The sequence below is a fragment of the Alosa sapidissima genome, chromosome 1 (assembly GCF_018492685.1).
Source record: "Alosa sapidissima isolate fAloSap1 chromosome 1, fAloSap1.pri, whole genome shotgun sequence".
In the NCBI taxonomy this organism is placed as follows: Eukaryota; Metazoa; Chordata; class Actinopteri; order Clupeiformes; family Clupeidae; genus Alosa; species Alosa sapidissima.
The window spans coordinates 1,232,501-1,240,000 of record NC_055957.1 but is presented as its reverse complement, the minus strand read 5'-3'; the positions used below and the strand labels follow the sequence as shown (position 1 = coordinate 1,240,000).

The following is a 7,500-nucleotide window of genomic DNA, read 5'->3' as shown; positions in this document are numbered from 1 at the left end:
TACTTCTCAAATAAGCCAAAATGTCATCACTCAATTAAATATACTACCACTAATAACCATGACAATAGGCAATGTTTATCATAAAGCCAAAGGCCAGAATCTTGGTGAATCTGGTTTTAAGAATAGGCTGGGTGCCTGGAGATATCCTTTGGGCAATTCCCTATATTCAACTGTAAAGTTGACCTAAACCAGTGGTTCTCAACCTTTTTTGAGCAAACGCCCCCCTGACCTTACTTTGATCCTCTGGCGCCTGGAGACTGGTTGGGTAAAAAAAAAAACACTACCACATCAGCATTGGTTGTAATGTTTTTTTTTTTTTAAATCAATAGGAACATTAAATCTAGGCAACAAGACGTGTCATATTATCATGGACAAAAATCAAGTGCACATCACGTGAACAACATATGCACATCGCAACAATCCAACCAATCACAAAACAGTATCCGCGCGTGAGGCCTGTGTAGGCCTATACATATCTCGTATTTGATTAGCAATGGTCTTTTCGTGGAGACTACGCTCAGAGCAGCTGCAGAACAACAGCGAGCGGGGCTGGGGGACGTGAGTCCGGGCGTGTGCTGGCCCGAACTGCACTGTATGATCACTGAGCATAGATAAACAGTAAAATGTAGCTGGGACGGTAGAGGGGTTAGAAACCCATGAATAAAAATAGCCTATTTATTTCAGATAGCCTATTTTTGCACCAAAAATATGTGAAAACCATGAAAGTTTAAAATGTAAACAAAAAACAAAAAAAAAACTCCCCCGTTGAGAAACCCTAACCTAAACATTTCATTACCTTTTTGGAAGAAAAGCATGAAATGTTTACCCATTTTCCATTTTTCTTTGTGTGGTATGCCACATTGTGACCAAGTTACAATGTGGTGTTAGATCCAACTTTCTTCTATTACGATGCCCTCTGAACATGTGTAAAGTTGAAAAAAAATGAAAAGAAAAGTCAATTGTGGGAGCCAAAATGGTCAACTTTATCACCCTTCTGTAAGGACAACATGGGAGGTAAACCCAATTTGTTAGTGGGTTTGATCCAGCAAGACCGCTTGCGGAGCAAGCCCACTATTGTTCTTCTTAAGTTTTCTTTATTTCTTTCTTTATTAGTGGGTTTGATCCAGGGAGCAAGCCCACTATTGTTCTTCTTAAGTTTTCTTATTAGTGGGTTTGATCCAGCAAGCCTACTATTGTTCTTCTTAAGTTTACTTTATTAGTGGGTTTGATCCAGCAAGACCACTATTGTTCTTCTTAAATTTACTTTATTTATTTATTTATTTATTTATTAGTGGGTTTGATCCAGCAAGCCCACTATTGTTCTTCTTAAGTTTTCTTATTATTATTAGTGGGTTTGATCCAGCAAGCCCACTAGTGTTGCACGGTGTATCGATACTAAAAAGATATCACAAAACGCAAAAAACAATACGATTTCCGACGTTTTTAGAATCGATACTTTATTAAAATAATAACGTTCGGCGTCTGTGTGAACTGCTGCTCTCTGCTCCTTGCACGCATCTAGGCAAGAGGGCGTGTCAAGCACGCATCTCTGAGTGAGTGAGTGGCAGCTAACATCAACATAGTTCTTTGCCGACAGTCCTCTGCCTTGTGGATAAAACAAAAGGTGAAGTGAAATCTGGAACTATATGGGGAATACATCGGGAATAGTGAAGGCAAGCCATCAGGGGGAATAGTGAAGGCAAGCCATCAGGGGGAATAGTGAAGGCAAGCCATCAGGGGGAATAGTGAAGGCAATAGTGAAGGCAAGCCATCAGGGGGAATAGTGAAGGCAAGCCATCAGGGGGAGTGAAGGCAAGCCATCAGGGGGAGTAGTGAAGGCAAGCCATCAGGGGGAGTAGTGAAGGCAAGCCATCAGGGGGAATAGTGAAGGCAAGCCATCAGGTACACAGAGGCCCGTTTGTAAAATATGTGTCAAAGTCATTTATAAGCAGTAGCCTAGGCTACGCATGGCTAAACACCTCGCAGACATATCCCAGCATTTTTAAAGAGTTCAAAGAACAACAGGTTAACGAATATGCTATAGAAAACACGACCACATGGTTAGTGCCAAGTTCTTCTCTTCTGTTTTAATCTAGCCTAAGTGAAACGAGTAGGCCTATGGTTCTCTGGGATAAAGCGAACCTTCCTTCATCAATGAATTTTGACGAGACATAACGAGCTGTAGCCTAATCATAGGGTGCTAATGTGATGAAAGCGCAACGTTCACGCCAGAATATCATTACCATAACTTGTAAACAATCTATCTCATGTTCGGTCAGTACTACTGGTAATATTTGTCATGGCATGTAGACTGCAATTTGTTCAATAATTATTGCCCAGATGTTGGATAGGCTACCCGAAATGCGCTAATTAAAGCCCACAGCATATTACCACCGTACGTGTTGAGTCCTAATAATAGCGGCTTATTGTTACGTGGTAGCAAATCATGTTATCAAAGAAATGGACGTAATGTAGGAATGCACATAGATATATTGCAACAGGTAATGGTAGGCCTATCTGACGAAGACCTGAGTGGTTGGAACGTCGTACTTGTACACTGGGTGCAAGACTATCCTCACATTTTTCCCTTTGCAACTTTCAAAGAAATCCAATGAACACGGGAAGGCCTAGGGTAGCCTATACTGTACATCAGATGGCCTAAAGATTAGGCCCCTCTGCATAGCATTCAGTGATTTGCATGCAGTAGTTTCAACACTGACCTTGATCTATCCTAGTTTGGCTATTTAAAGCTACTTTATTGCCAAAACACAACACAATGTAAATTAACTATAACAAACAATAAAGGACTTAATCACACAAAGTAGGCCTACCTTTTTTACTGACTATAAAAAATAATAATTATGTAGGAAATTTAGAAGTTTAGAAGAAAAGTGCACCGAATTCAACACAAATAACCCAATACACTTGGAGGAGATATCTTAGGATTTCGCCGTAGTATCGTTTCAGTATCGAGCACCGTGATATTTATGGCAGGTATCGTATCAAAGCCATAATTTTGATATCGTGACAACACTAAAGCCCACAGCATGGCTTCGCTGGAGCAACCCCACTATTGTTCTTCTTAAGTTTACTTTATTTATTAGTGGGTTTGATGCTGTGGGCTTGTTCTTCTTAAGTTTACTTATATCTTCTTTTTCACCCACTTTTTGTACTAACTACTGCTCCTAGACCGTTTGAGCTATCGACGCGGTTCAAACTCCAAAAATTCAGGCCCGAACCGGTGTAACTTGCTTGTTACTTTCGTGTCGCTGGCCCTTGTCGTTTTCGCGGTATTCCCGTTTTTCGGCGTTTTTGGGCCCCATTGAAATGAATGGCGGAATGTTCAGGATTCTAATTTCGATTATGACATCACAGCTCTAATTGTTTAAGCTTGCACCTGGCAGAGTTCTAAGCCATATGGCAATGTCTAATGGGCTGGGCTGGGCTGTCTGTGTACATGAAGGTGTGTGCATGTAACTTTTGACCCGTATGTCCGATTTTTATAAATGAGGTACCGTTGGAATCCTTGGATGAGGCCGAGTTCCATGCCCCTGATCAAACCCACTCTTGCAGTTCCTCGAACCGCAATTCTAGTTTGTTTATGTCAATTTTTGTCACCCTGTAGACAACTTAAAGCCCCTTAGAACCCCTTAGGCTTAGAACATGTCAGGAAGTTGAAAGAAACTAAAAAGTAACTAGGAGCTTGAATTGTCAGGTGTGTTAAGTTCTACAAGGCTACAATTTGAAAACGATAGAGATAATATACTGAGGGAGAATATTAGGACCACGGCCTTTGACCCCATGACCTTAAGTGATTTATGTAAGGAGTAGCATCCGCTAAGCTGCCCTGAAATGCAGAAATAACGGGGGAGACGGAGACAAAGACCTCCCGGAGTGGAACTCTCTCCCGGAGTAGAACTCTCTCCCAAGTTAATTAATTCCTTCAATATCATTCATATCATTTGTTCATTTGATATTCAATTGAGAATCAAAAAAAAAAAAAACTTGTTATTTCATTATTTGTTTATGAACAAATAACACGTTGTTTTCCAGGCTTTTAATTTCATGGTCAGATCAAAAGTATAACGTTTAAAAAATGGCTTCAGGGCCGAAACTGATTTTGATATTTATTTGTTCCGATTTCTGTGACCTGGAAGTCTATCCAAGTCACTTTCTTGGTCTAGACCTGTCAGTTCTCAGTGTTGCCAATAGCAACCAGTGACTTTGTTGCTAGATTTAGCGACTAATTTTGGCCATCCCATAGCGACAGAAAATATTGTCTAACAACTATAGCGAGAAATTGGGCAACTTGCGCAACGATGGCAAACTCAGTTTCGTTGAATCGACAGAAAATCATCTCCCTTCTCATGCCTGTTTCGTTTATGAACATCGCGTTCGCCCAAAGCGTTGCCCCATGATTATAGAAGTAATGACTGGCCTAGGCTATGTAGTATCAGCCCATGTAGGGAAGTAGGCCTAGATGTTAGATCTATCAGCTCAGATCGTCATTTGTCGCCAACGTCATTGGAAGGCAGCCAGCTGCCGTAGCCTTCTAGTGAGATTACACCAAAGACAGTATCTAAGGGAAAGTAGGGACACGCATAGTTCAACAAGCACATTGATCAAAGGAAAGAGGGGCTACAACTTCATTCACAAACAGAGCAAATAATTCAAATCGAGCCATAGGCATAGCCACAGGCGGGCCTAGGCCCGTCTACTTGTCAGTCTTACCCAATTACGTTCACCATCTAAAAAAGACGCGCAAGTCAACACTGCTCTGAGAGCTCAAGAATCAGTCAAATCGCGAACAGGCGGCAGCTCCGTTTAATTGTCAGGTGTGAAATGCATTCATATTCAACTTTTTATGTTATAGACGTTGCATGCCTATGGAAGGAAAGGCTTTGCAGTAGGATTGTCCAAGCTGTTGCTTCAAAGTCAAAGTCAAAGTCAAAGTCAGCTTTATTGTCAATTTCTTCACATGTTCCAGACATACAAAGAGATCGAAATTACGTTTCTCACTATCCCACGGTGAAGACAAGACATATTTTACCAATTTAGGTCCACAGACAAACATAACATTCAAGTAAACAAAAAAGTAAGTAAATAAGTAAATAAAAAAGTAAGTAAATAAGTAAATAAGAGGGCACATATAATAATGAAAAAATAAGAGCAGCAAAATGTGGTTGAAATTGTGCATAGACAGTCAATAAAAATACTAGTGCAAATTCAGGCCAATAAAAGGCTTGGGTAGTTCTGTTTGACCTAAGTAAGAAGAAAGTGGCATAGTGGTGCAAGTTATGTAAGAGCAGCAGAAGTGTTGTGTTTTCAGGACAACAACACCAGTTGTAAAGTGTACAAGTGTGCAAGTGGAGTAGTGCAGGCGGCCATTTTGGGTCCAATGTCCAAGATGTTATGTAGCTGAGGGTGGAGGGGGGAGAGGAGGGAGAGAGTTCAGCATCCTTACGGCTTGGTGTATGAAGCTGTTGGTGAGTCTGGTAGTGCGGGAGCGCAGCTTCAGTTTGTGTTTTAAGTTATGCGACGCACCGTTGCTGAGTTCATGCCTTTGCGCAAGTTTAAAATGTTTAGCCGACTGCGTAATTTGCCATTTTTGTTCAATAAGTTCTACTTTTCATGTCATGAATGTAACATGCCTATGATAAGGCTTTGCAGTTGTACAATATGGTCAATCTATTGTCTCAATTGTGTTTCATGTGACGCGCCGAAGCTAGGCCTACATTCATGCATTGTTTTGCTCCAGTTTAAAATGTTTCTGCCTAATTTGTCAGCTGTGATCAAATGTGTTACATAAATTCCACTATGTCATAAATATAACATGGCGATTAATGTTTGTATGGTGTATCTCATCTAGGCTTCTCTTAGGCTATGTTCAATCAAATTGGCTTTGCCCACCCTTTTCTTTCTGTGCCCACCCATTTGAACATTTCTGGCTACGCTACTGAATCGAGCATATAGTAGAAAAACCTATTCATTTAGACTGCCGACTGAGGGGAAAAAAAAGAGATTCTGGTGCTGATTCTGGTACTGATTCTGGTGCTAGGGCAGCCGTGGCCTACTGGTTAGCACTCTGGACTTGTAACCGGAGAGTTGCCGGTTCGACCAGTGGGCCGCGGCTGAAGTGCCCTTGAGCAAGGCACCTAACCCCTCACTGCTCCCCGAGCGCCGCCATTGTAGCAGGCAGCTCACTGTGCCGGGATTAGTGTGTGCTTCACCTCACTGTGTGTTCACTGTGTGCTGTTTGTGTTTCACTAATTCACCGATTGGGTTAAATGCAGAGACCAAATTTCCCTCACAGGATCAAAAAAGTATATATACTTATATACTTATACTCTGTCCGAGTGGTCATTTAAATATAGATCTTTAGGTTAAATTGTGTGTGGTAAAGTTATAATCGGACTGGTAGGCCTAGAAGCAGCAGCTGGCAATGGAAGTCAATAAATAATTTCCGGGTCAGAGCAATCGGAAAAAAGTTTTGGGCCTGAGGCCGTTTTTTTAAACGTTCTACTTTTGATCTGATCATGAAATCAAAAGTCTGAAAAACAAAGCATTATTTGTTGGTTTGTATCACATTCATAAACAGATAATGAAAAAACAAGTCCTTTTTTCATTTTTTCATTTTGGATTCTCAATTGAAGATCAAATGAACGAATGATACACGGACCTTTGGGACACCTTATAGGTTGTTAATGATCCACGGACCTTTGGGACACCTTATAGGTTGTTATTCTGTTTATCCCCCATGCTGCCAGCGTCCTCTTCGAATTATAAGGTTCTATCTGACATTTTTGTCAAAATTGAGTTATTGACATATTCTTATTCTGTGACACCTTAAGAAGATGAGGTGAGGATGAGAAGGTGAGGTGAGGATGAGAAGATGAGGTGAGGTGTTTCTTGTAGTTGTATGCATTTTTGGACATTATATCTGAAGAGGTTTGTTCCACTTATCAGTATAACTCTATGGAATTCTAAAACTTTGAAGCTCAATATCTCAGAACTACTCAGAACGTAGATAGAACCCTATAATTCTAAGGGGAGTAGGCATGCATTTATAGCAAAACAAGGGAAATGTAGTTCAGTTTAAAAAGAAGCCAACCTGTTCAATTTTTGGTTACGGAAAATGATGGTGGGTAGTTTGCTTTCTTACAGTTGATTCCACTGTTGCGAAGCCTGCTTGTCAGTTCAATCATTGTTTACATTGATATGGGATGGTGATTACATTTTTTACCAGATCTACTTCATAGGTACCCCAGTGTACAGAATTAATAACCCCCTGCCAGCCAATCAAAAATAGTATTTCTTGTCTCTTGGGGTACATTTCAATAATATGCCTTGTTAGTACCATGATTATTGTGTGGGCATTTTTGTATTTCCAAATTACTAATTACTTGTATTTTAATTAAATACATTTTTCACATCAGTATTTTGTATTTTATTTTGTTAGATTTCATGAGCCAGTATTTGTAATTTGTAACAAAATAGTTT

The 7,500-nt window shown here is 40.3% G+C and overlaps 1 protein-coding gene across 1 annotated transcript in view; it reads left to right on the top strand.

Moving 5' to 3' along the window:
* Nucleotides 1–7,500, top strand: part of hspa4l (heat shock protein 4 like) — a 59,097-nt gene that overhangs the window by 14,629 nt on the left and 36,968 nt on the right. The window lies entirely within an intron of this gene.